Genomic DNA, 4,359 nt, shown 5'->3' with positions numbered 1-4,359 from the left:
CAACTACAGGAGACTGTAGAAAAGGCAAAGCTCTGGAAACAATATAAAGATCAGTAGCTACCCCAGCTTGGGAGAGAAGGAGAGGAGGGAGCAGTCAGAGCACAGATGATTTCTAGGGCAGTGAAAATGTTCTCTATGATATTATTATGGTGGATACAATAAACATTTGTCCAAACCCATAGAATATTCAAGACCAAGAGTGAGTCCTAATGTAAATTATGGACTTTGGGGGATAGCGATGAGTAGGTTTATTAATTGTAACAAGGGTAGCACTTTGGTGTGAAGTGTTATAGTGAAAGAAGTTGTACATGTTTGGGAGGCTGGGATTACATGGGAATTCCCTGTCCCTTCCACTCAGCTCTTGCAGTGAATTTAAAACTGCTCTAAGTCTCCAGCTATAGGCCTGTAGGGAGCTTAGCAGCAGACTTGGAGTGGAGACAAAGAGAAGGAGTGGCCAGGAGGCAGCTTTGGGACAGCCTGTGGTTGGGACGCCTGGGTGGCTCAGTTGGTTAAGCAGCTGCCTTGTGCTCAGGTCATGATCCCAGCGTCCTGGGATGGAGTCCCACATCGGGCTCCTTGCTTGGCAGGAGCCTCTGTCTCTGCCTGCCACTCTGTCTGCCTGTGCTCGCTCTTTCCCTCTCTCTCTCTGACAAATAAATAAAATCTTAAAAAAAAAAAAAATGGGACGCCTGGGTGGCTCAGTTGGGACAGCCTGTGGTGGCAGCATGCCAGAGGGCTGCTGTCTACACTGGAAGCCCTGAAGGTCTTGTCAAGAGAACTTAGAGAGGGGCACCTGGGTGGCTCAGTGGGTTAAGCCTCTGCCTTCGGCTCAGGTCATGATCTCAGGGTCCTGGGATTAAGCCCCACATCGGACTTTCTGCTCAGTGGGGAGGGAGCCTGCTTCCCCCTCTCTCTCTGCCTACCTCTCTTCCTACTTGTGATCTCTCTCTGTCAAATACATAAAATCTTTTAAAAAAGAGAGAGAGAGAGAGAGAACTTAGAGAAATGCTAGCAATTTCAAGAAACCAAAAGTTGTTGCCTCTGATGAGGAAAACCAGTTCCTGGAGTCACTGATATCCAGAGACGGGAAATTTCAAGAACTGATGAAATTGGCACTCAATTGGGGAAAAATCCGTCATGAAATGCAAGTTGTAGAAAAGAAAGTGGAGAAGAGAGAAGGTGATATTCAGCAACTACAAAAACCCTAAAGGAAGCAGAACAAATACTAGCTAGAGGGTTTATCAAGCAAAAGAAAAACTCGAATCAAAAGAAAAAGCATTCACATAGCGTTAGTGCAAGTGAAACTGTGTTCTCCACTGACTTGGGTCCCAGGGGACCTACATAGACCATATCCGACTGATTTAGAGATGAGAGGTGGATTATTGGATCAAGTAAACAATCCTTCCACTAATGGTGTAGACAATCATTAACCAGGGGATGGACCTGCAGCAAGCAGATTGCCAGATGTCCTTGCTCCACAAAAATCATGGCAGTCAAATGACATGTCAGTGACTACGCTGCCACCAAATCACATCTTGTTGAGACCTCTGGGGCATAATAAGGAAAATGAAGATGATGTTGAAGTCATGTCAACAGACTCCTCAAGCAGTAGGACTGATTCTGATTAAAAAAAAAAAACAAGAAACCAAATTCATACAGAATTGAATATGATAAGGTATACCTGGGTGTCTCAATTGGTTGACCATCGGACTTTTGATTTCAGCTCAGGTCATGAGCTCAGGGTTGTGAGATTGAACCTGGCTTTGGGCTACATGCTGGGCGTGGGGTCTGCTTAGGATTCTCTCTCTCTGTCTCTTCCCCTTCCCCTACCTCACTTCCTCTCAAAAACAAACAAACAAACAAACAAACAAAAAAAAACAGAATTGGAAAGTGGAATTATGTTTCTTAAAAAATTGTAAGACTGTAAAAAAAAATAGCCAGGTAATTCTGGCTATAGTGGAATTATGCAGCCCATTAAGAATCACTGGACTTTCTTTTTTAATTTTTTAAGATTTTATTTATTTATTTATTTGAGGGGGAGACAGAGATAGTGACCTAGGAGTAGAAGGAGAAGCAGATTCCCTGCTGAGCAGGGAGCTGGATGTGGGGCTTGATCTCAGAACCCTGAGATCACAACCTGAGCTGAAGGCAGACACTTAAGAGACTGATCCACCCAGGTACCCCTGTACTTTCTTTTTAAAACCAAAAATCATGGTTTCAATTCAAAACCACTAAGTTAATATTTAAAGAATAATTTAAAAAAAAGAATAATTAAAATTTACTGTTGGAAAAAAATTACTCATTTCAGTGCTGCTCTACCCTGTTACATTCCAGTTGTGTTGGATTTGTACATGGTAGTTCGGCAAATAAAAGCTGAGGGAATGACCCATGTACATATCACAATTAGCCCCTGGAATTATTTAGAAAATCATTTTAATTAAGAGCAGTAGATTACTGAATGTGTGTCATATCTCAAAATAACAAAATCCTCATTTGAAAGTGAAGGCTGGTAGCTTCTATCACAGTAATGGAAGAAATTGTCTCAATTTGTGCTGTCTGTACCTATAGTAATTTTTGTAAATAGTTTTGTAAATACAAACTTTTGTTTGTAAAAAAATAAAAATTAAAAAATAAAACTCTTCTTTAAAAAGCAATGGCATGGATGGAGCTAGAGATTATTATGCTGAGCGAAATAAGTCAGAGAAAAACAAATACCATATGATTTCACTCATAGGTGAAATTTAAGAAACAAAACTGATGATCATAAGGGAAAGAAAAAAAGAGAGAGGAAGGCAAACCATAAGAAAGACTCTTGACTATAGAAAACAAACTGATCTCCAAAGCGGCTGCACCAACTTCCATTCCCACCAACACTGTAAGAGGGTTCCCCTTTCTCCACATCCCCTCCAACACATGTTGTTTCCTGTCTTGCTAATTTTGGCCATTCTAACTGGTGTAAGGTGATATCTCAATGTGGTTTTAATTTGAATCTCCCTGACGGCTAGTGATGATGAACATTTTTTCATGTGTCTGATAGCCATTTGTATGTCTTCATTGGAGAAGTGTCTGTTCGTATCTTCTGCCCATTTTTTGATATGATTATCTGTTTTGTGTGTGTTGAGTTTGAGGAGTTCTTTGTAGATCCTGGATATCAACCTTTTGTCTGTACTGTCATTTGCAAATATCTTCTCCTATTCCGTAGATTGCCTCTTTGTTTTCTTGACTGTTTCCTTTGCTGTGCAGAAGCTTTTGATTTTGATGAAGTCCCAAAAGTTTATTTCCACTTTTGTTTCCTTTGCCTTTGGAGACATATCTTGAAAGAAGTTACTATGGCTAATATCAAAGACTCTGCAATTGCACTACTGGGTATCTACCCCAAAGATACAGATGTAGTGAAAATAAGGGCCATCTGTACCCCAATGTTTATAGTAGCAATGGCCATGGTTGTCAAACTGTGGAAAGAACCAAGATGCCCTTCAACAGATGAATGGATAAGGAAGATGTGGTCCATATACACTATGGAGTATTATGCCTCCATCAGAAAGGATGAATACCCAACTTTTATAGCAACATGGATGGGACTGGAAGAGATTATGCTGAGTGAAATAAGTCAAGCAGAGAGTCAATTATCATATGGTTTCACTTATTTGTGGAGCATAACAAATAGCATGGAGGACATGGGGAGATAGAGAGGAGAAGGGAGTTGGGGGAAATTGGAAGGGGAGGTGAACCATGAGAGACTATGGACTCTGAAAAACAATCTGAGGGATTTGAAGGGGCGGGGGGTGGGAGGTCGGGGTACCAGGTGGTGGGTATTATAGAGGGCACGGATTGCACGGAGCACTGGGTGTGGTGCAAAAATAATGAATACTGTTATGCTGAAAATAAATTTAATAAATAAATATATAATAAGAAAGAAAAGAGAAACCACAAAAAAAAAAAAGAAGAGAAAAGAAAACAAACTGAAGGTTGATGAAGGGGTGGAGGTTGGGGAATGGGCTAGATGGGTGATGTGTATTAAGGAAGGCACTTGTGATGAGCATGATGTGTTGTATGTAAGTGATGAAGCATTGAGTTCTACTCTTGAAACCAAGATTACACTACACGTTAACTAATTAGAATTTTTTTACTAATTAGAATTTAAATAAAAACTGGAAACATTTAAAAAATGACCTAAAAAAGGTCTTTATTTTTAAAAAATCTCACACATAATTGGATCTTAAAACAGAAATTTAAAATAACAAAGCAATGACTAATAAACTGGAAAGAAAAATAGACAAACCCACAATTCATATACTGTATTATTCCATTTATATGACATTCTTGCAAAGACAAGCTTTAGAGACAGAAAACAGATCA

General features: G+C 39.9%; 1 pseudogene; it reads left to right on the top strand.

Annotated features, from left to right (window-relative positions):
• Positions 1–990: 990 nt before the first annotated feature.
• On the top strand, positions 991–1,840 carry LOC122896897 (annotated as a pseudogene).
• Positions 1,841–4,359: the final 2,519 nt, after the last annotated feature.

Source organism: Neovison vison, chromosome 1 (assembly GCF_020171115.1).
Source record: "Neovison vison isolate M4711 chromosome 1, ASM_NN_V1, whole genome shotgun sequence".
NCBI classification, from domain to species: domain Eukaryota; kingdom Metazoa; phylum Chordata; class Mammalia; order Carnivora; family Mustelidae; genus Neogale; species Neogale vison.
Note: the sequence above shows the minus strand (reverse complement) of the source record. Positions and strands in the feature narration are given on the sequence as shown.